The 25,302-nt window shown below is 41.3% G+C and overlaps 1 pseudogene; it reads right to left on the bottom strand.

Moving 5' to 3' along the window:
- Positions 1 to 25,302, bottom strand: LOC128106037 (vomeronasal type-2 receptor 1-like; annotated as a pseudogene).

Raw genomic sequence — 25,302 nt, 5'->3', positions numbered from 1 at the left:
CTAATCATCCAGCACAGTCGACACTGTGGTGTTGTTAAGTTCACTGCTCACAGAAGCTGAGGTCAGTTGGATGCTCCTGTCTATAGTGGGAACTCTCCCACCCACAGTTCCCTCAGTGTTCCTCTTTGGCCTCAGCAAGATAATGAAGCACTTGGGAAGAAATATGCATCCTAACAAGCCATAGCTGGATGCCAAAATGGCAAATATTTTCACGGCCACTTTGAATTTGCCTTTGGTGCTCAGGTAAGCAGGCACAAAAGAGATCCAGACAATGAAAAAGACCAGCATCCCCAAAGTGATGCATTTCCCTTCATAATAGTTATCCGGCAGCTGGAGAGCCACAAAGGTTGTAAGAAAACACAGTAAGGCCAGAAGGACATCAAACCCAAATATGGAGCACAGAAACTCTATAGAACCTTCATTGCATTCAAAGATGATCTTTACATTTTGAGGTTCAATGTTCTTGTACACTCTCGGAGGCTCCAACACCAAGTAAGCTGAGTGAGCATACACCAATCTCCCCTAAAACACAGATCAGCACAATGAGTTTTCGAATAATGGGGTGCATGGATGTAAGCCGAGTTTTGGATATGGAAATCCTGTAGGCAAAAAAGAGTGAAATAGTCTTTCCGAGAACGGAAGACAGACAAAGGCAAAAGCCCAGTACCAGAGTAGTCTGGCGAGCCATGCAGGACCAGTTGAGTGGCTTGCCTATGAAGAGCATGGATGAGACCAAGGTGATGACCAGAGACATCTGAATGAGGAAGCTCAGCTCCCGGTCATTGGCCTTCACCAACGGAGTGTGCCTGTGGATCACATACACCACGATGACTGCCAAGACCACAAGTGCCCCAAAGATGGAGAGGATGACAACAAGGGTGAACCCCAGGGCCTCCTCATAAGTGAGGACCTCCACCTCCTTTGGCACACACTTGTTCTTCTGTGCATTGGACCAGTCATCTTCCCCACATGGATCACATTCCCTTTGGCCTATTGAGAAAGAGCAGAGAACTGACTGCAAGAAAATCCACTTGTCACCTTTAATTGTGAACATTCCAGAGTAGTCAAAAGTTCTAGCAGTCATGTTCAACTCATGGATAGCGCAGCCAAGGACAGCTTTGAGTAACATGGAATGTAAAGTTCTTAAAGTAGTAAGAGATTATTTTGTGGTTTTTCTTTGTAAATCAATTATTCTGTTCTTGAGCATGAATTTTGTAGATGACATCATGTCACAATGTCAAAAGGTTGGAAAACTCTGCAAGAATCATTGAAATACCCTCATATAAAATCTATATAGTGTCTCAAATTAGTCACGATGAAATGGAGTGTGCAGATACACCTATAGATTTAGATCATTGAAATACCCTCATATAAAATCTATATAGTGTCTCAAATTAGTCACGATGAAATGGAGTGTGCAGATACACCTATAGATTTAGAATTACTTTTACTTTTAGGAATTTAGTCCTTCTTTTCCATTTCAGCTTTTCCTGAGCTGGTATTTTCCACTGGTGTGTTTCTCTTTTTCTTCTCCCTAAAGCTCAGAACAATCCAGAAATGGGGTGAATAACTACTGAGGTGAAAAGATCAGCAAGATTATTATTTGGACAAAGCTGTTTATTTAAACCCGCTGTGTTTTCAATCCACCATTCAGTATCCCCTCACAGAAGAGAATGTTATAGCTGCCCATTCGGATATCCCCAACGCTAGATGCAGATCTGAGTGGGTGGAGAGAATGAGGACAGGAAGGGAAACAAAGTAGCAACCATGGTCCCTGAGGCTAGGAAGAGGGGTCTGTCAGGATGGAGAGTCTAAGGGAGAGGATTGGTGTCAACGCAAGGTGAGTTTATGTTAGTCAGCGAAGTGGATTTCTGTTAATGTTCACTCAAGAATTCAGGTAAAGACTGGAGTTTCCTTTCATCAGTCTGAGTGCTGTGCTGACTCCTGTGGCTGGAATTCTCTGCAGACCTGACACCAGGGAGTAGCTCAGGTTACAGTGTGCTCATTTTTCCCTAGGCCCACAGAATGTTTTTAAAGTATGATCTGCTCTTAAGGGCCATTTGACAAAAGACAAGTACAATTGTGTCCTTTTAACAGAAACACAGCAAACCAGCATCAATAAAACCCACAGCCTGAGCCTGCTGAACAGTCAGCTCCAGCGAGCGAGGAGCAGCAACTGAGCAGACTGTTGTAGGCGTTCATGCAGCAGAATCTGTGCAAGGCATGTGCTCTCAGTGCTTAGAACATGAAGACAATCGGGTGACTTTCCTCCAATTATAGTTAACGTTTAATCTAGTTCATAAGCAAGGAATTTGAAGACTGTGAATTTATTCATATTTCACATTTCACAAATGTTGCTTAGTATCATCCTTTTCAGTTTCATATTTGTAGGTCTTTCCCAACTTCAGCTGCTTTGAAAATGAAAATCGACACTATAGCTTTTCTCACATTGCACAGAACTTTGGTGAATTTTATGTTTTTGTCATACACTGTCTACACAATTTACCAAAAAGATTCCCAATGACCTATTATTGACAACACATGTTTAATCTTGATTTAATATCACTGAGAAAATGTTCCTCTCCACCTGGATTTTCTCACACATCCATCTGTACATGGCAGACAATCAAAGTAACATAAGGTTCCCTGTAACAAATCTGTTCACAGGTCCCTGGAGGACACACATCTGCCCACAAAGACAAATGCAATGGATATACCAGAAGTCTTAAAGTATCTTCTTCTGTGAAACTAAGAAACTAAGAAAGTTCTCATTGGGTTCCCATGGAGACTTTTCTGTTTATAAAGGAAATGAACCCAGGGTACCTGGGACAAGATACTATACAGAGACAGCACAGAGAAGTCTAGAAAGAACATTTCCAACAGGATGGTCCTGTGATTGAGCTCAGAAATGCCATACTAATGCTCAGACTAGTTCTGCTTCTGGGGACCGAGACCAGGCGCCTTGCCTGTGACACTCTGGAGATGAGACTATTTGATAAGTCTATTCCTCCTTTGGGGGAAGCCTATGTCCCCAAGAATCATCTTGAGAACCTGAAAGATAATCCCTCTCAGCAAAGCAGAGATCTTCAAACAATGATTTCTCCCCATCATTGTATTAAAATCAAACATGAGCCATGAATGGTCAATAGAGCAGAAGAAAAAGAAAATAGCCTATACAACAGCAAAAAGTAGGAAAAGTAGAGAGATGTAGTACATAGGCATTTTCTTGTTAAATGAGTTTAGACATTCCTGTAGTTAACACAGGCCTCCCTTTATATTTTGAATTTTATCTTAATTAATTTGTTTATTTTGGTGTGTGTGTGCACTGTGTTGTGTGTATGGTGCAATCATGTGAGTATGCACCGATATATGTGTATGCAGAGGCTAGAGCAAGATTTCCTGTGTTTTCCTCTAATGTTGTTCAACTTACTCTTGAGGCCAGATCTTGCATTGGAACTGCAGCTCATTGTTTTGGCTAGGCTGACTGGCCAGCAAGCTCTCCATTTCTACATGCCTCTGCCCTCCATTGTTGGGGTTACAGGTGTACATAGCCATGCCTGCCTTTTTATGTGGTCACTGAATATTAGGTCTTCAGGTCTCATGTTTTCAGGATACATGCTCTTTATCTTCACAGACTCCTATATTTTTATATTATACATAGAGATATGCTTTAAAATTCAGAAGTAGCATTTATAAGTGTTTATATCTCAATTGGAGGAGGTGTTCTTATTTCAAGGAGGGGTAGGATACCTTTTCCGGGTCAGGCTTGGTGACACAGACTTGCAATCCCAGAACGTGGAGGGCTAATTCTGGATGATGGTGAGTTTGAAGCAGCCTGGGCTATAGAGTGAGCTCACATCTCAAAAACCAACAGAAAAATAATCAACTCACAATGTAAGCCTGTGAAATCTTCAATCACTAATCAATGTGTACTGTTGATGTACATGCTTATGAAATTTGTGTTTAACTACTACAGTGCGGAGGGAGGGGGCGGTTGTGTAAGAAAGCTGTGAACTGATTGTGAACTATGGACGAGGCAGAGTGCAGAATGTTCTTCCCACAAAGTGTCTTAGAAAGAATTGCATAAACTATGATAAGTGAATGCACTTGAAAGCAAGGGCATGAAGAGAATGCTCTGCCATGCTCACACTATCCCTGTGGGAAAGGCAAAGGCCTGGGAGGAATATTCTTGGCTCTTTCACATGATCAAAGATAATCAGACATCACACTAGGTGTATTCCCTTGCTATTCTTGTATTTGCTTAAGCTGACTGTAAATATCACCTGGTGTATTGCTTGCTTCTGTATGAAAATGAGAAGTGCTCTTTTTTTGAGCTCAAAAGCCTTGAGTCCCCTCATCACCCAACTCAGATCTTGGGCATTTTCTCTTATCCTGGGAGACTTAGCCTCACTGACTGAGGTGGGTCAACAGACTACATTGGAAGCAACTGCGATGTACAAATACATTAATTCTAGTAGAGAAGTTAAGAAAAAGTGTGATTGTACCGTATTGGAATAGTATTAAAATAGAAATTTGCTAAATTTTATTGTTTTTCTATTATTTTAATAGAATAAGATTCCTGCAAACACTGGACAAACAGCAACATATTCTTTATTCCTTTTTCCATGTAGGACATAAGCCCCTGCACTATACTTAGCTTAAGCAAAACAAACAGAAGAGTGTCAAGGGTCATCCATGAAGTAGTTCACCATGCAGAGAATAGGCTCGGAGTCATAGAAGATGTTACACAGTTCTGGTTAAGCAGCTCTGTCCTTTCTGCAATGTCAGAAGCATCCCAGATCTGTGTTGTCCTATGTGGTAGCCCCAGGCTATACAAGGCTGCTGAGCCCTTGATACAGCTAATGTGACTCAAGAACTAAATTTCAGGTTTCTTTTTCTTTTTTACTCTTTTGTTATTTTATCAAAAATAGAGGGTTTTTTTCTCATATACTATATCCTGATTAGAGTTTCCTCTCCCTCTACTCCTCCCAGTTCCTTCCCATCTCCATTCCCACCCAAATCCACTCTCATTCTCTCTCATTAGAAAACAGGCTTCCAAGAGATAATAATAAATTAAAATAAGAATAAAAACTAACACATTGGAATAGGACAAAACAAAGACACACAAGGAAAAGAGCCCAGGAAAAAAGCACAAGAAACAGATATAGATGCAGAGACTCACTCATTTGCACACGCAGGAATGCCATAAAAACACTAAACTGGAAGCCATGTTATATGCACAAAGAACCTGTAGGGGAGAGAGAGAGAGAGCTAGAGAGAGAGAGACAGAGAGACAGAGACAGAGAGAGACAGAGAGAGAGAATTCTCTCTCCTATATATATGCTCTGTATACCGTGTGTGTATGTGTGCATGTGTGTGTGTGTGTGTGTGTGTGTGTGTGTATAATAAAAATAAAATTTTAAAAGTCATGACAGAACATCACAAGACAATGAATCTCTGCAGATGTGGCTGGATTTGTTTTCTGTAGACCATCTACTCTGGGCATGCAGTCTACCCTTAAGAATAATTTGTTTTCCCAGTGAGACTCTCTTAGAGAAAACTAAATTTTCATTTTGGGTGTTTATCAAATGATAATAGCTTCTGGCCTGGGATGGAGGTACGTAACCACTTAGGTCCCTGGCCTATCTAGTATTAGGTTCTTGACAACTCGAGCAGTGTCAGACATTTGTTCCATCTCATGGAGTAGGCTTTAAATTCCATCAGAGTGTGGTTGGTTAGTCCCACCACGTTTGTGCCACTGTTGTATCAGAGTATCTTGCAGACCAGTCCCCACTGTAGACAGAAGTGTTTATAACTGAGTTGGTTTTTACCTTTCTCTTCTGGTAACATGCAAAGTACCTTTCAGTACCAGGAGGTGTGAAGACTCTACTTAGGCACCAGTATGGCTTTTCCGTATTCAATGAGATTATGTAGGTATTGTCTTCAGCAAAAGGTCTTACCATAAGCTTGTAGAGAGCAACCAATGGCCTTAGTAATTGCCTGGGTTATTTGTGGGTTTCCATGAGGCCAACAAATAAATTTTATGTAACCCATTTCTGGCACTGGAGGTTTCACCTGGTGGTGAGAAATGTCCAGTTGGGACTTCATCTCCCTTGTTTGGTAATTTCATTTAGATCTCTTTCATATATGTATCTATTTTAAGAAGCTGTGGTAGGTTTCTTTATGATCCCTCAAATAGCCCTTAGTGTAAGCTGTCCCTTCTGTATCCCTTCCTTTACCTCCCTCCCCCCATCATTGAATCCTCCCATTCTAGTCTCCACCCCACCCCTGTCTCTCCATAATTATGTGTTCTAGTTCTCCTTCCTTGGGAGAGCCTTCTGTACTGTAAGTTTGGGTATGTTGTTATGTCCACTTTCATTAAATTCTAGAAAGTCTTTCGTGTCTTTCTTATTTCTGTCTTGACCCATTCTTCGCTCAGTAGTGAGTTGTTCAGGTTCCGTGAGTTTGTAAGCTTTCTGTTGTTTCTGTTGCTGAAGGCAGCTTTAATTTGAGATGGTCAGAAAGGATTCAGGGAGCTATTTCAATTTTCTTATAGTTGTTGAGACTGGCTTTATGTATGAGTATGTGGTCAATTTTGGAAAAAGTTCCATGAGGTATTTGGAAGAACATATATTCTTTTGTGTTTTGGTAAAATGTTCTGTAAATATGTTAGGTCCATTTGGCTTACAATGTCAATTAGCTCCAGCATTTCTCTGTTTTGTTTTTGTTTGTATGACCTGTCTATTGGTGAGAGTAAGGTATTATAGTCTCCAACTATCAGTGTGTGGGTATCAATGTGTGATTTAAGTTGTAGTAGTGTTTCTCTTATGAACTTGGGTGCACTTGTTTTGGGGGCATAGATATTAAGAATTGCTATGTCCTCTTGGTGGATATCCTTTGATGAGTATGTATTGACCTTTCCTATCTCTTCTGATTAGTTTTGGTTTGAAATCTAGTTTGTCAGATTTTAAAATGGCTACACTTTCTTGCTTCTTGGGCACATTTGTTTCTAATATCTTTTTCATTCTTTTATGCTGAGGTAATGGTAAGGTTGTTTCTTGGGTGTAGAAAAAAAAAGAAAGAAAAAAAAGGGAGCACATTTTCTAATTCAGTCTGCTGGCTTGTGGTTTTTTCCCCCTCTGGGGAATTCAGACCATTGATTATATATATCAATGATTGTTGATTTCTGTTATTTTGTTGTGGTGTGTGTGTCCCCTCTTCTGATTTATTGGTCTGGGATTATTTATTCCTTGTGTATTGTGTTTTCTTAGGTGTATTTAACCTCTTTACCTTGTAGTTTTCCTTCTAGCACCTTCTATAGGGCTGGATTTGTAGATAGATATTGCTTAAATTTGGTTTTATCGTGGAATGTCTTATTTTCTCCATCTATTTTGATTGAAAGTTTTGCTGAATATAGTAATTCTGGGCTGGTATCTGTGGTCTCTTATAGTCTGCAGCACATCTGTCCAGGCCCTTCTGGCTTTTAGAGTCTCCATTGAGAAGTCAGGTGTAATTCTAAGAGGTCTGCCTTTCTATGTTGCTTGGTCTTTTTCCCTTGCAGTTTTAATATTCTTTCTTTGTTCTCTGCATTTTGTGTTTTCATTATTCTGTGCTGAGGGAAATTTATTTTCTGCTCCAGGATATTTGCTGTTCTGTCTGATTCTTGTACCTTGATAGACATCTCCTTTTTAAGGTGGGAAAATGTTCTTCTGTGATTTTGTCGAAAATGTGTTCTGTGCCTTTCACCTGTGCGTCTTCTCATTCTATTCCTATTACTTTTTACATTTGGTCTTTTCATAGTGTCCCTGATTCCCTGGATGTTCGTGCCAGGATATTTTTAGATTTAATGATTTCTTTGACTCATGTATCCATTTCTTCTACCATGTCTTCAGTGCCTGGGATTCTTCTATCTCTTGTATTCTGTTGGTGAAGCCTGCTTCTGAGATTCCTGTTCAAGTTCCTAAATTTTTCATTTCCAGATTTCCCTCAGTTTGGGTTTTCTCTATTGATTCTATTTCCTCTTTCAGATCTTGAACTGTTTTATTCATTTCCTTCCACTGCTTGTGTTTTCATAGATTTTGTTAAGGGATTTATTCATTTCCTCTTTAAGGACCTCTATCCATGAAGGCTATTTATTATGCTTCAGCTATGTTGCAAAACTCAGAGTCTGCTGTGGTAGGGTTGCTGGGCTGTAGTAGAGAGGTATCATTCTGGCTGCTAATGGTTGTGTTTTTACCATGGCGTCTAAGTACCAGGGTTTAGGATCATTGTAATTCTAGGTGCTGATGTCTTGTCTTGTCTTTGTTGGATGGGTGTTTTGTTCCTTAGTTTCTCTTGCCCTCTCTGGTTCTTATCGGGGTGTGGTGGCTGTGTGCTGCCTGGTAGGAAATACTTGAGATCCTGACAGGTGTGGCCACTGCAGGTTTTGGGTAAATGTGTTTCTAGGTATTGGGAGCTGACTTTTAGAAATGGGGATGTCCTGGAAGGGTGAGGTTGGGGAGAGTCCACAGGACAGAGGAAAGCAGGTTGTTTCACCAGAATCAGCCTAATCCCCTGGGAATGTGGGCAGAGAATGAGGAGAGGCCACAGAAGGTAGTCTGCTATAGAGGTAGGGGTGAGATTAGGGGAACTGGACTTGGAGGACAGTGGGGAGAGGTCTGTAGTTAGCCTATCTGCTTCCCTGCCTGGAGTCAAATTTTATGTTTTATTTAATTATTTATTCACTTTTTGTGTTTTGGTGCTGGGCTCAAACTCCAGGTTTCAATCCTGCTGGGTAAACACTCTCCCACTGAGCTATATCTCCAGCCCCGATGAAATTAGTTTACATCTTAAAGCTATCTGTAGTTAAGGGCTACTAGATTGGACAGAGCAGCTGGGCAGAGAAAGGTCTGCAGCAGAGAGCTCTGGCACCCCAGTGGCAAACACTGACAATCTGCTGTTCAGGCTTTCAGTCACAATATTCAAGTACTGCTTCAGGATGGGTCAAGAAAGATAGAGACTGACATGTAGGGTGTGTGTGTGTGTGTGTGTGTGTGTGTGTGTGTGTGTGTGTGTGTGTACTTTTGTGAGTGTGTATAAGCCTATATATATTTATGCATGGAACATTTAAAGTAATTGACTGATGTAAAAGATCTTGTAGATGTCTGGCACACAACAAGAGCTCAAAAATCTCAAGTTCCCAAGAAATTAGACATCAAAATGCCCAACAGTCCAATTAAGAAATGGGCTATAGAACTAAACAGAGAATTCTCAACAGAGGAAACTCAAATGGCTGAAAGACATTTAAGGAATTGCTCAACATTCCTAATCATCAGGGAAATGCAAATCAAAACAACTCTGAGATACCACCTTACACCTGTCAGAATGGCTAAGATCAAAAACACTGAAGACACCTTATGCTGGAGAGGATATGGAGCTAGAGGAACGCTCCTCCACTGCTGGTGGGAATGCAAGCTTGTGCAACCACTTTGGAAATCAATATGGCGCTTTCTTAGAAAATTGGGAATCCATCTCCCCCAAGATCCAGTTATACCACTCTTGGGCATATACCCAAGGAATGCTCAACCACACCACAAGAGTACTTGTTCAGCTATGTTCATATCAGCATTGTTTGTAATAGCCAGAACATGGAAACAACCTAGATGCCCTTCAACTGAAGAATGGATAAACAAAATGTGGTACATATACACAATGGAATACTACTCAGCAGAAAAAAACAATGACATCATGAGGTTTGCAGGCAAATGGATGGATCTAGAAAAAAATCATCCTGAATGAGGTAACCCAGACTCAGAAAGACAAACATGGTATGTACTCACTCATAGCAGGATACTAGATGTAGAATAAGGATGACTGGACTGCTACTCACATCACCAGGGAGGCTACCTGGAAAACAGGACCCCAAGAAAGACACGGGGATCACCCAATGACAGAGATATGGAATGAGATCTACATGAACAGCCTGGACATGAGTGGGGGTAGTGAAGGGCGAGGGTCGAGGGAAAGAGAGCTTGGGGGAGTGGGAGATTCCAGCTGGATCAACAACAGAGAGGGAGAACAAGGAATAGGAGACCATGGTAAATGAAGACCACATGAGAATAGGAAGAAGCAAAGTGCTAGAGAGGCCCACAGAAATCCACAAAGATACCCCCACAACAGACTGCTGGCAATGGTCGAGATACAGCCCGAACTGACCTACTCTGGTGATGGGATGGCCAAATACCCTAATTGTCATGCTAGAAACCTCATCCAACTACTGAGGGATCTGGATGCAGAGATCCATGGCTAGTCCCCGAGTGGATCTCTGGGAGTCCAATTAGCGAGAATGAGGAGGGTTTATATGAGCGAGAATTGTTGAGACCAAGGCTGGATAAAGCACAGGGACAAATAGCCAAACGAATGGAAACACATGAACTATGAACCAATGGCTGAGGGGTCACCAACTGGATCAGGCCCTCTGAATGGGTGAGACAGTTGATTGGCTTGATCTGTTTGGGAGGCATCCAGGCAGTGGAACCGGGTCCTGTGCTCATTGCATGAGTTGGTTGTTTGAAACCTGGGGCCTATGCAGGATTGCTTGGCTCGGCCTGGGAGGAGGGGACTGGACCTACCTATACTGAGTCTACCAGGTTGATCTCAGTCCGCGGGGAAGGCTTTGCCCTGGAGGAGATGGGGGCAGGAGGGGGGAGAACAAGGGAATCCGTAGCTGATATGTAGAACTGAATTGTATTGCAAAATATAAATAAATAAATAAATAAATAAATAAATAAATAAATAAATAAATAAATCTTGAGTTCCTTGTACTTTACTCTTAGATAGTTTCCCCAAAACTTGGAAGATTGGGGATTCCAAACTTTATGGCAAGTGGGTATATTCAAGTAGTGGGGTAGCACTTTTCCCATTCTGTCCTCCCCTGCCAAAAAGTTCTGAAGCAAGGACATGTCCCTTACTATACATGTACACTTTCATCACTCCCTTCTGGTAAACTCCTCCATTCTGAGATTTATCAGACACATTAAATTTCCCTTATAGTTTATCATTTTACTCCAACTCCACAAGTTACTCAACAGCGTACACTAATGTCACTGCTCTATAGTTTTATTTTCATTGAGCTAATATTTCACTAAAGATAATCATAAATTTAGTTGTTTGGTCCAAGATAGCACTCTTAATTTCCAGCAAATGATGGGGGTTTTGTTTGACTTTTTTCAACATTTCTCTTATTCTTTTTCTTTCTCTTTCTCTCTCCCTCCCTCACTGTGTAACATAGCCTGGCCTGCCATTTGTGATCCTCTTAGAACTGGATTATAGGCCTGCACAGCATGCCCTGCTGTTCCCCAGCACTCCTCTAGGTATTGTTTCCACACTGAACCAGGAGATAGCCGGTAGTTCACCAAATACTTCCATTGTGGAACCTCCCGCCTCAGATTTGTGTATCAAAGCACCCCCGTTGCTGTAGAGGGAGCAAAGACACCCAGTGGTGGAGTACTGTGGAAAGCCGTGGTTTTGATATCCAGAACTGGAAAAGGGAGAGTGTATGGGAATGCTGGAATAATAATGACAAATAAGTAATAACAATCAAAATGACAGCAGTAAAAAAAAAATAGACTTTTCCGGAGTAAGCATTTCACATTAAAAAAAACAAAACAAAACAAAACAAAGCCAGTATACCTACTCAAAATCCTGACTTCTATTATCTCCCAGGATGATTTTAAAAATAAAATCTTAGGTTATAAGACTTAACTGTTGTTTAACACTCCAGAACAGAACTTTTAAATGATATGTTCAAACTTTTCAAAGTGCATTTGTACACATACATAGAATACCTGGTTACAAGGTTTCTGACCTCAATTTACGAACCTGTGAATTCCTCCCCTCCTACTCATCTTCCCTGGAAATACAGGACAAGAAAACAGGGAAGAAATGAGGTCCTTCTAGATCTACAGTCAGAGGGAATAGATGCTCCAGGATTGCCCCAGGGTAACTATACATGTTGCTCTGAGAAATCACTACACATCCTGCAAAAAGACAGCATAAATTCAAAACAAAAATGTTCACACATGTCCCAGACTTTGACATCACAAAGAGCCTTTGAATATCAGAAACTTCAAGGTATTTATGAGCAGAGAAATAGGCATGAATTCCAGGAAAGCTATCTCAAAAATTCCCTCTTCAACCGTACACAAGCAGAAAACTCTGAATTGCAAAGGAATTATGTAAAAAAAAAAAAAAAATTACAGAAGAGAGCATAGAACCCAAGGTCCATGGAGAATAGATCAAACCCTTCTGAAATAAAATGATGTTCTCTCCCACACCGAAACAGAATCAATGTGTATGCAACGATAAGAAGATATCAGTTTGAGAGTGGGGAGCGGGTGGAAGGAGTTGAAGAGAGAGGGGACTTTAGAGGGGTTAGACTGGGGAAAGAGAGGGGAGGAGAGAAGTGAATTACTGTATTTTAATTAAAGATGTATAAAGAATTAGAAAGAAACTCAAGAACGAAGCATTTGTTATAGGGAAAGGGCGGAAGAACAGGACTCACAGCAACACCGAGCGTGACGCACTTCAGTGGGAACTGAAGATAGGTCAGGGAGGGGAGGGGACCGACACAAGTCCTTTAGGACGCTGACAAAATTGTAAAGACGTAGGAGGAAGGGTTAACCACCCTACAGAGCTGGATGAAAGCAAGCAGTCAAGTAAGTTCTCCTTACCACAAGTGTTTCCATGAAAGAAACTACCCTTCCCTGTGCCAGTAGAGGGCAGTCTTCAAATAGGGACTTTGGGCCGGGCGGTGGTGGCGCACGCCTTTAATCCCAGCACTCGGGAGGCAGAGCCAGGCGGATCTCTGTGAGTTCGAGGCCAGCCTGGGCTACCAAGTGAGTCCCAGGAAAGGCGCAAAGCTACACAGAGAAACCCTGTCTCGAAAAACCAAAAAAAAAAAAAAAAAAAAAAAAAAAATAGGGACTTTGGAAGCCAATCCTTGTCAAGTCTACTGTGGGGGGAAAAAAACAAAGACTCAAAATCAAAACATTCCAACAAATACTAATTTGCCTCTGAAATATGCATATTCACCATTGCAGTCACCACTACTGTAAGGTTTTGGTCCTTATTTACGTCCTTTAATTACGTCATCAGCCTTCGCCGGCTTCCCAGCCTAAAAAGCGGTTGAGCCCTCTGTGGGCTCTCTCTCTGTCCCCTCTCCTTTGCGCTCCTTACCCCCGTCGGTCCTCCTCTCTCCCTCCCCCCCCCCCCCCCCCCCCCCCCGTCTCTCTCTCTTTCTCTCTCTCCCTCTCTCTGTCTTTCTCTGTCTCCCCCCCCCCCCAAATAAAGCTCTAAAAAGGTAACCATGGCTAAGATTCTTTCAATCAGCACGCTCCTCCACGGGCATGGCCGCCGCGGGCGGTGACCAGCCACGAGGGGCAGCTCGGCGGCATAACCAACAATGGTGCCGTTCAGACTCGGATACACCACCGCACACCGAGGACCTGCTGACTGCTGCTGCTTGCCGCCTCTTCCCCCATCCAGCGAGACCGCGAGACCGCGAGACCGCGAGCGCGCGCGCCATGATTCTTCACCACAGTAAGTCCGCCGTTCTCGTGCCGGTTGTAGTCTGAGCTATATTATTTGCGACGGACACCCCGGGGGTGTCCTCGAGCTGCACCAGCACCGGCACATTTCCGTTTCTGACGAGAAAGTAAATGCTGTCTTGGTCTACCGGGTGGATCAATGCGGTGCAGCTGCAGCCCTTCACATCCCTTGACGAAGAGGATGGTGAACTTGAGCTGATTCATGGATCTCTCTCCACTCTTTGGGGACGCCCAAGATTGTAGTCTGATCCCGGTTTGTTATTTTAATTTTTTATTTTTTTTCTCTCGGCTACACCCATGCGACAAAAGGGCGGATATATTGGTGGATAGGGGCGGGCACTGGTAAACCTGGTCTCATAACAATGTAAATCTGGCCGCATAACAGAGTCGCGGGAACTTCTACCAGAGAACGGGCAAATAAGAGTCACTTTATCTCCAAGCTTTCTGCTAAAGTTCTGAAACCCTGCTCCTTCCCCACTTCTGAGTCTCCACGTGCAACCTTTTCTGTCTGACTTCCGCCGGCGGTGGGCGGGCTCAAATGGGCGGGCTTGGGCGGCTTCTAGGACTCTCCCTAACTCACCTTAACTCCACCCACTCATTCTCAAACTGCCTTGAGAAGCACAGACGGGTCTAAAAGCGGCTAAGATCCATACAAATAAGTTTACAGTAGTCAGGATGGCTCTTAAGCCAAAAAACAGCTTATAGCCTCAGACAAGTCTTCCAAAAAGGATCGGTTTATAGTCTGCCTACTGGCAGATCTTCCAAAAGCTGTCCTTAAGCCATCAATCAGCAGGAAAAAAAAAAAAATTCAGGACATAGAGTAAAATCCGTCTCTTGTTCCCCAGACCTCCCCGACTAAAACTTAAGCATATGCAGAGCAAGGCTCCTGACCCCACAGGCAAAAGAGTCATCTGTGGCATTTAAGGTGTGCCAGGGAAGAGATAAAAGCCCGAAAACAAAATTGCCAAGTGCTGGCACTCGCTGACTCCCAAAAGCTGTTGGGTCCCTGTTTTAAGTGAGAAAAAGGCCACGGGCTAGAGAATGCCCTGCCAGGCCATCGACAGCCTTGTTAAAAGTGCCACCTAGAAAGACAGAGTTAGCTGACTGCCCCCATGCACCAAGATGCATGGGTACATCAAGCTAAGACCTTCAGCAGACCTAGGCTTGGCTACAGACATGGCAGGGAACCCAGAACGCAGCAGGGAAGCGATCTGTTTCTTTCCTTCTGGACACCAAAGCCACTGACTCAGTCCTGGGAGTTTTGGGATGCCACCTCTCCTTTATTGTCGGGTACAGAGGACAGCCTTACCACCTCACCTGATTTAATTGCACTTTCAGAGTTACTTAATAAAAAAAGATTTCCACCTAAAATAAGAGCTCATTGCTTCATTCCAGATCCACTGCCTGTGTTTCTCATGTGCATACAGACAGGGCCCTGGTCTTTGCCTTGTCCCTAATTCCAAAAAAAAAAAAAAAAAAAAAATTTCTCATGTACCACAAGCTTTTCTCTTCCCAGTTTCCTGTTCTAACTCACTGTTCAGCTAATGGTACAGGACCACCACAGAACCGGAGACCAGAGATCATCAAATAAAAAACTGTAGCAGCTAAAAGGTATTTACACCCCCAGACCCAAAAGCGTCTGGGCGCTACAAAAAGACTTTAATGCAAACATCTATTACTATGAGATGCTTTTAACAATTGATCACCTGTCTCCTAGATGCTGAACCAGTAAAGGAAACAGGTACTTTAAAATAATCTGTCTCTGATAAAGCTTAACATGTTTCAAAATCCATAGGGACAGGCCGGATCTACCTCAGATAAATGTCAACATAAAATAATAATGATTCTTTTCTCTCTCTAAGTTTTTTCTGTGTCACCAGCATCTTGTCAAACAGAAAGTTCCCAGCCACAGCCAAGAGGGATACATGTCTCCAGAGCAAACGGATGACAGACAGCATCCCACAACGCCTGTCTACCTCGGAAGACTCCTCTTCTCCATTCCCCCAAGAGCCAACCAACGTCCAAAAGTCAGCTGGAAGCAGTTTTTGAGAGGAACGACGCCCCTAGTCCCATCTACCTGCTTTTTTTTATAATAAGGGAAAGTCTGGGATGTAAGGTTTTGGTCCTTATTTACGTCCTTTAATTACGTCATCAGCCTTCGCCGGCTTCCCAGCCTAAAAAGCGGTTGAGCCCTCTGTGGGCTCTCTCTCTGTCCCCTCTCCTTTGCGCTCCTTACCCCCGTCGGTCCTCCTCTCTCCCTCCCCCCCCCCCCCCCCCCCCCCCCGTCTCTCTCTCTTTCTCTCTCTCCCTCTCTCTGTCTTTCTCTGTCTCCCCCCCCCCCCCCAAATAAAGCTCTAAAAAGGTAACCATGGCTAAGATTCTTTCAATCAGCACGCTCCTCCGCGGGCACGCTCCTCCGCGGGCATGGCCGCCGCGGGCGGTGACCAGCCACGAGGGGCAGCTCGGCGGCATAACCAACAACTACCATCACCATCATTATCACCACCAACATTAATTTAAAAAACCTACTCTAATAAACACAAGCAATTAAAATAGAAACAACCATCATTGATAAGAAACCTACTCTAATAAACATAACAATTAAAATAGAAACAAATACTCTTAGAAAAGTACTTGAAGATAAAATTGTCTTCAATAAGAATGTAAAACTTAAGGGTTCTAGACATAGCTTGGTGATGGGGCACTTGCCTACCATTTATAGCAAACTTAGAAGGGGAAAAATGAAAAGAAAATTGAAAATTACGGGATACAGCCAAAAAAAAAGTGCTAATAGGGAAATTTATATCCATTGATGTCTACATCGGAAAAGTAAAGATAGAAAATAAACCCTCTGTCATTGTATCAAAAAGCTAGGAAAGCAATAACAACCCAGTATAAAGAAAAATATAATACAAATAAAAACAAATATAAATAAGAAACTAAAAATATAATGCTTAATTAATACAGTCTAGAGGGTCTTGATTGGGTTCGTTTGCTCTGCCAGTTCAAGAATTAAAAGGCAGGAAAAATCTCAAGGGCAAAAGGAGGCAGCAGAGAGATTTCAAACACCACAGACAGAACCAGCAGCTGCAGATGTGTAGGGTGGGGGTGGGGCCATGCAGCAGACACAAAGAGAAAAAGACCTGCTAAGAAAAATCCCATCTCTTTTCTAGGGCTGGGTTTTTAAAGCCTCTGAAGAAGCTTCCTCCCCTAATTTAGGGTTGATCCCTTTGAAGAAAGCTAGGGTGGTTGATTGGTCCACAACTGTTGTGTACTATGTCCTGAGTAGGCCTTGAACTTGTTGAACCAGTCCATCAGCCTGGGGCCTGCTGGTGAGAGACAAAAGCCAACCAGGCCTTTGTTTTAAACTGTTCTTATGATCAGCTGTAGACCTATATTTGGCAACCTAGATGGAATTGACAGATTCCTGAGCACATACAGCTTACTGAGATTTAACCAAAAGAATGTAAAGGAGCCAGGAAACTTCAATGGGCCAATAATAAAATTGAATCAGCAATATTTGTTATTGTTGTTAAGTAAAAGTCCAGGAAAAAGTGTCTTCTCGCTAAGTCATGTTTGAAGTATTAGTAGATCTAATGATATAATAATGGTTCCTCTTTAAATTCTTCCAAAATATTAAAAGGGAGTGGCAGACTCAAAAAAATACAAATATCATAATTCTCACTCATATTGGAATCTGTATTTTTTAGAGGCATGAAGGTAAAAGTAGACTAACTGTAGAGGGGAAGGGAGAGAGACAAGAGGGGTATAGAGGGAAAATATGATTAAATGCATTGGGTATGTATGCAAAATAGCATAATGAGGCTTACTGTTTGACATAATGAACATGCATACATTGTATACACACAAAAAATCATAAGAATCAACACAAAGTGATGTTGACATACATGGGGCATATAGACCAATGGTCTAGAAAAAAAAATCTTAGATGGAAATCTGTGCATTCCCCAACCAAAAGATTTTTGACAAAGACTCTAAGAACATTAGTTGAAGAAAGGGCAGGCTACTGTAACTGCTGGGAAAAATAAACCAACCTTCACCAGTAAGCAGGGTTATTATCAGAAGGACAAAGGGCAGTGCTGTGAGGATGTGGAGAAATCAGAACACTTCACATGGGTAGTGTGAAACCACATTAGTCCACATGGATGGTGTGAACCTACAGTAGTACTCCACGTGGACAATGGGAATGTACATTAGTATTTCACATGGAAGGTGTGAAGACACACTAGTACTTCACATGGACGATGTGAACATAAATTAATACTTCATATAGATGATGTGAATGTGCATTTAGTACTCCACATGGGTGGGGTGAATGTAAGTTTGTACTCTACATGGATGGTATGAACATAACATTGGTACTTCATATGGATGGTGTGAACACACATTAGTACTTCATATGAACAGTGTAAATGTATATTAGTGTGGACACTATAGAAATGGTTATGCAAATCACTCAAAAATTGAAAACAGAACAGCTACATATTCAGCAACCCCAATATGCATACATGGCCAAAGGAGATTAAATCTGTTTATCAAAGAAACATCTTTACATTCATATCCATCACCACTCAGACTACCCAAGAAATGGCCCACATCATCAACTGATGAATGGGTACAGAAAATATAGTATATATGCCCAAATAGAATACATTTATGCACAAAGGGATGAAATGTTTCATTTGTAACAATATGGGTGAAACTGGAGATCATTATACTAAGTGAAATAATTTTAAAGAGATAATTTTTAAGATCTCCTTAGAGATGAAGAACATAGCGTGTGATTACCAAAAGCCAAAGAGCATGAGGGAGAAGGAGAGAGAAGGAATGGTTGACCAATGATACAAGATTTAGTGGATGGTAGTAAGATGTTCTTATATGCAACTGTATACTAAAATGACTATAGATAATAGTAACATACCATATTTAAAAACTTGAATATTTTCAACATAAAGCACTGATAAATGATTTGAGAAGACATGTACTTAACATGACCTAAATATCACATAATGCATGCATGCATGATAACATCACACAACACTTTATAAGTATTCACAACTTTTCTCATGAATGCTTAAACATATTTTTAATTAAAGCAAAAAAATTAAAAAATAAATGGATATAAAAATGGAAGAAATAAAAGATTAATTTTACTCAGGAAAGAAACCAGAAAAACATCTAAAAAATAATGAGGGAATCAATATAAAAGTAATAATAAAATCAGAAAGAATACATGTCAATGAAATGTAACATGAATCTTAAAAGGGCTTATTAAAATCAAACCTGAAGCCAGGTATTGGGGTGAATGTTGGAAGATCAGAGAAGCAGAAAAAGCCACAGCCACCTCACCTCGCCAACTTCTCAGCTCATCCTGTTTCCTCAGACTGGAAGCCTCTGAGTCCTCATCCAGAATGAATCTCAGCTGAATTGTTGCTAAAAAGCCTAAAAGCTTAACCAGCCTAGTTCCTGGTTTTCATGCCTTATATACCTTTCTGCTTCCTGTCATCACTTCCTGGGATTAAAGGGTGAGTCACCATGCCTGGCTGTTTCCAGTGCGGCTTTGAACTCAGAGATCCAGGCGGATCTCTACCTCTGGAATGTTAGGATTAAAGGTGTGTGTGCCACCATTTTCTGGCTTCTATATCTAGTGACTGTCCTGTTCTCTGACCCCAGATAAGTTTATTAGGGTGAACAATATTTTGGGGAACACAATATCACCACAATGAAATTTAATAAAAAACCACTGAACAATGAAAATAGGAATAAAATGGTGAAGCCAAAAACTGCTGAGAGAAAGTGTAGGAAGAGCAATAAACTAGAGGAGTCAGACATAAGTGTGTTTGGAATGCTCGAAGAATAAAGACAAAATAACAAAACTAATATTTAAAGTTGCAACCTCTGAAAGTATCCAAAACACCCTGAATATTTACACAGATACAGTATTTACTATACTTAGGGAAACTCATTTGGTTCCTGGAAATAATGCTGATATTTTACAGTCCATTTGTGTCTGAAAAAAAGATGCAAAACTTCACTTTTCTATATATACATAGATATATCACAGCAACTAACCTTTGATGATTCGGGGGATCCCAAAACACCGTCGAACACTTTGGGAGAACAAACTCAAACTTAGGCCTGTGAACATGCATTCTCCAACTTAACCAGTGTAATTTTTTCTGCACTATTGTCTGTTGCACGAATCTTAATTGGTCTTAATAAAAACCCGGAGCCAGATATTAGGATAAAAGCTGAAAGATCATAGAAGCAGAGCAGCCAGGCACTAGTTCTTACCTCTATAAATTCTCAGCCTGTCTCTTCCTGCCTTACATTCCTTTCTCCGCCCAGCCACATCACTTCCTGTCTCAACCTCCCTAGTGCTGAGATTAAAGGTGTGTGCCACCACTGCCTGGCTCTATTCCTCTTTTAGACTGGATCAATTTTGTGTAGCCCAGGGTGGCCTTGAATTCACAGAGATCACTAGGATTAAAGGTGTGTGCCACCACTGCCTGGCCTCTGTGGCTAACTAGTGGCTTAGCTCTGCACTCTGATCTTCAGGCAAGCTTTATTTGTTAGATCACAAACAAAATATCACTACAATTGTCTAATTGACAATTTAGGATGTTGTGGTATCTGTTTTTCAATCTCCATTTCTAGCAAATCCTGTTTTTGTTTAATTGTGGGCTATAAATGCAAGACTTTCAACTAGTACAAAAGCTATAAAACCCGGTAAAATTTAGTTGTCCAGAACATAGAGTTTTATTAAGAGAATAATTTGAAACTCATTAAAGCATAAGATAGTAATTTTCCTTTTCATTTTTATTATCTACTGTATCAAGGTTGATAATTCAAACATGAAAAGTAGTTGGTCAAATTGAGGTGCTATATGAATAGACTAAGCATAGTGGATCATAAAGATTTTTGAGAAAAATAAAGACTAAAAAATTTAGCAATAGCTTCATATTATTATAATTTAAATAACATGGTAAAGAATATTTTAGATATATTAGGTTAAATAAATCATTAAATTTAATTTTATATGTCTCTTTTTGCATTTACCAGTAGGAAGTCTTATTACTTTTGTAATAGGGGAGCAATGGGGGAGTAGGTATGATCATGAATGTCATATACACATATGAAAATCTTAATATTTGGCATTGTGGTGTCAAATACTCTCAACTATCTCTAGATGAAGGGAAGTGAGGGTATTTTTGTTTTGTTTTTATATCTTTCCTAGATTTCTTCCACTTCTAAATATCAGCCAGTGCCATATCCTTTTCCCCCTGGGTTATCAGGGTCTGTGGACAGGAAAGCCCAGAGACCCATTTTCTGCCTTGGCAAATCTCATAGTCTAGTGAAGAGGCTGGATAAACACGCACTACAGTCAAATTCAATAAAGTCTATGCTGCTATTGTGGGAAGATTCTAATTGCCTTAGGAAAAAGGGAACACGTCTTTTTCCAGGAAATGACTGCCTGAGATGGGCTTAATCACACTAGCTGTCCATCAGTGGATGTTTGCATAATGAAAATGTGGTACAAACACACAATGGAATTTTATTCAGCTGTAAAGAAAAATGAAACTATGGAAATCATGGGTAAATAGATGGAACTGGAAAAGTTATACTGAATGGGGTAGCCTATACCCAGAGAGACAAAGGTTTGCCTATTTTCTTAATTTGTGGATCTTAGCTTCTAATTTTAACTTTATGTATCTAACCTGGAGTACCTGTAGAAGCCAGGAAACTAAAATGGTAACATTGGGGGGATGTCATAATGGACGTGGACTAGAAGAACATGGGTGATATGAAAGTAAAGAGGAAGGACGCTGGAGAAGGAAAGGTTCAGTCAGCAATGGGGATGAGAACAGAAAACATGAAAGGATTGGGAAAGGGGCTTAACCGACATGAAGGATGTATCAAAAAGCCATGTGGAAACCTACTACTTTGTCAGCTAATTTCCAAATACAGGTGAAATGGTTAGAAGGGTGATATCCTGCACAGTGGGCTAATGGGCCTCTAGAGTCCATTGTTTATCAAACAAAATCCCAGTGTCGGTGTGGGGTAAGAACTGGGAGAAAGGGAGAAGAGAATTGTGATAACTATTGCAAATGTGCCCTCACGGCAGCCCTGGTAGCCTGTCTTGGGTTGTACGAGACGGGGCCTACCAACAGCCAATCATGATTGAGAAGGGGTAAGGGGGTGCCAGTCTTTCCTGCTGAACTAGGGGGAGGGCTAGTCATTGACTTCAGCTGTGTATCAAACGGTGATCTCACGCCAGTGGATACTTCCCAATCCCTCGCTAACACAGAAGGTCCTAGTTAAAATCAAGGGGTCATCAGAAAGAGAAAAAGAAAAATGGGGGAAAAAGTGTATGTGGGGAAGAAGAAAGGGAATAAAAGGGGGGAAGAAGAAAAAAATGTGTGTACTTAAGGAGAAAGGGAATAAAAGCAAGTGGGGTGAAGCTAAACACAAGGCACTGTGTGCGTGTGCGATATTGTTAAATTCTTACTATTCTTTTTCCTTTAGTATTCTTTTATTAATTGGGTTTTCTTAGACACAAAGAGATTCTGAGCCTCTGCAATCCAAAGTTCCATCCAAAGGGAAGGGTGCCCCGAAGAGGTCACGGTCAAGTGTACAACAGTGTGTGAGAAAGGTGACTGTTAGACATTGACAAGAAGCCTTTACAAAAATAACCCTTCTCTGACTCTGTCCCACCCTGTCAACCTAGCTTGGAAAGGGACACACGTCACGCAGGGACACACTTCTGATCATCATCTGAGCATCACTCAGATTCCTCATCCGAAGGACATGGTACAATCACCAGCTCTTCACAGACAAGCAAGGCTGCAGAACTTGATAGAAGACTGGATTACAGTGTCTGGTGTTATTAATTCCTAAGACTCTGTTAAAAATCCTAACTTTTGGCAAGACCCATATTAAACTCTTATTTCCTGGTCTGTAAGCAAAGACAATCCTCACTATCTTAGTGATGCGGTAAAGGCTATATATCAAAAGCTTTCACTAAGTGAGTTTATCAAATGAGTTTTTTAATCACCATTCACCTGTAGGACCTCTAGGACCATTTCAGGTCACCCAGCCTCTTATTCCTCCTTTGTATCTTGTCATCTCAGTCCAGACAAAACTACATCAGAGTTTACATAAGTGCTATTTTCATTGCCAAATGCATGGGAAAGGTTTTCTTTTTTCTTTTCTTTTCTTTTCTTTTCTTTTCTTTTCTTTTCTTTTCTTTTCTTTTCTTTTCTTTTCTTCTCTTCTCTTCTCTCTCTCTCTCTTTCTTGTCTCTTATTAGAACTAAGCAAGGAAATGCTCAAAGGCTTCTACATCCTGACTATTCACAGGATAAACTTCCTAAAAGTGTATTTGCTGGTCATTTAGTGCTGGAACACACATCCCTACCATCAGATATGGGCTCAAGTCAGTGCCAGCTGGGACCCTGAGGGTGACAGAAGAGGTGACATACGTGTCTCAATAAAGGAAGGAAGGAAGGAAGGAAGGAAGGAAGGAAGGAAGGAAGGAAAGAAAGAAAGAAAGAAGACAGGCAGGAAGGAAGGAAGGAAGGGAGGGAGGGAGGGAGGGAGGAAGGAAGGCAGGAAGGAAGGAAGGACGGAAGGAAGGAAGGAAGGAAAGAAAGAAAGAAAGAAGACAGGCAGGAAGGAAGGAAGGAAGGGAGGGAGGGAGGGAGGGAGGAAGGAAGGAAGGCAGGAAGGAAGGAAGGGAGGGAGAGACGGAGGGAGGAAGGAAGGGAAGAAAGGAAGGCAGGAAGAAAGGAAGGAAGGAAGGAAGGGAGGGAGGGAGGGAGGGAGGAAGGAAGGAAGGAAGGAAGAAATGTCCATATAAACCATGAAATTAACAAGATTTTATAAACGTTCTAAGTCAGAAATCAGATACGCTCTAAAGTATAAAGTACATACTAGTTTGTTGTTAAATTTTAAAAAATTACTTGGTACATCTATCAGGCTTTCTTAGGTGTCTATATTAAGACTCTCATGTCAGGTCTTGCTTTTGTTATTTTGACTTGCTGACATGTGGAGACATACTAAGGAGAATAAACCTTGCTATGGACTAACCAACATTCCTCCCATGATATGCGGTCCCCTAGTGATCCTTAACCCATTGTTCCATGCAATAGTTGTTACTCTTGGAGCAAGTTTAACACTGCAATGTTTAAATGATAGTTTATAGGATGGTTGTTCACCATAAAAAGAATCCTCTTTATAATATGGGGAGTTTTCTAATAGCTTTTTTAAAATGAAGGGAATCTTTTTGACATCTAAAATATAACCTAATTTCTCATTATATGTTTATTATAACTTCCTAGCACTCGGATCTTGGTGAGTTTCTGGATTCTATTCCTTTATTACTATCACAGGATTCTTTGGGGAAATTGCTCTTTGATGCAAGGGGAGCAGAGAAAATGCAAAATGGGTCTGTAGTGTCTGGGGTTCAAGCAAGTAAGGGGCTCAGAAATGATAGAGAAACACCAAGAGGAACAGCTTCAGTGGTCAATCAGAAATTTTAAGCAGAAAGAAAGAGAGATGGATTACACCCTTATCTTGAAAAAAAGCAACATATTTGTCTGGGTTCAAAAAGTCACACAGTTGTCATTAATAATAAATGGCCCCATCCTTATTTACACCCACTGAGATGATCCAGGGCATAAACCATAGACAGCATTCACAGCCTGTTTGACATTGTTTGTGATTCTGAGCTAAGACATACAGATTGATATCTTTCAGGTCTTCCAGCCTCTCCTCTCCAGTGCAGAGCTGATCAGACATGTCATACAATCTGTCTTCTTTGCCAGTCATGTTCACTCTGTGGTCCACATTGCAAGGCACACTGCTGTTGGGCCAGGTGCAGTTAAAAGCAGTTTGCCAGACTTCAATGGTCCTTTGAATCCTTGGATGGATGTACATCATTTGGATCCTTGCTAGGGTGTACATCATAAAGAAAATCTTTTAATCCTGGTATAACAGCTCTTAGTACTGCAAATCTAATACTTCTTCCAAAATATGGAAAGTACTCTGGCTTTGCAATGAGGGCTGAGGTAATCCAGGCTTCACTGGCTATCCATGTCCTATCAGTTATGTTGTGATGAATCATTTCCAGCACAAAGGGGCTGAGGTCAACGTCAGTTGTAAAAAGCACAAGGACAGGGTTTTTTTTTTTGAGACAGGATTTTTTTGTTTTGTTTTTTGTTTGTTTGTTTGTTTGTTTTGAGACAGGGTTTCTCTGTGTAGCTTTGCGCCTTTCCTGGAACTCACTGTGTAGCCAAGGACTCTGGCAGTGGAACTCTTTATTGCATTAACAGCTTTTTGCATTTTCTCATTGGAGTAGACTGGGAATGGGTTCAGAGAAAGCAACACAGAGGCTGGCAGTCTCTACTTTTTCCCTGAAGGATTTTATTTCATATTTCCCATAATCATCATCAGCTACAATAACACCTACTGAGACCTCACCAAACTGTTTGATGAAATTAACCATGGCCTGAGACTGATCTTTTCACTGGCTACTATGCAACTACAAAACGGAAACTGGAGTTTGTCACTAAAGAGCTGAGCAGGAAGAAATATCATCAACCTACAACTGATAATATTTAGTTAATGGAAGGCATGACTTCTGAATATACTTACTGAGAGGGAGTGAACTGGACAGGATTCACTTCTCCTCCCAT

This window comes from Peromyscus californicus, unplaced genomic scaffold (assembly GCF_007827085.1).
Source record: "Peromyscus californicus insignis strain IS unplaced genomic scaffold, ASM782708v3 Scaffold_9__1_contigs__length_137607984, whole genome shotgun sequence".
NCBI classification, from domain to species: domain Eukaryota; kingdom Metazoa; phylum Chordata; class Mammalia; order Rodentia; family Cricetidae; genus Peromyscus; species Peromyscus californicus.
Note: the sequence above shows the minus strand (reverse complement) of the source record. Positions and strands in the feature narration are given on the sequence as shown.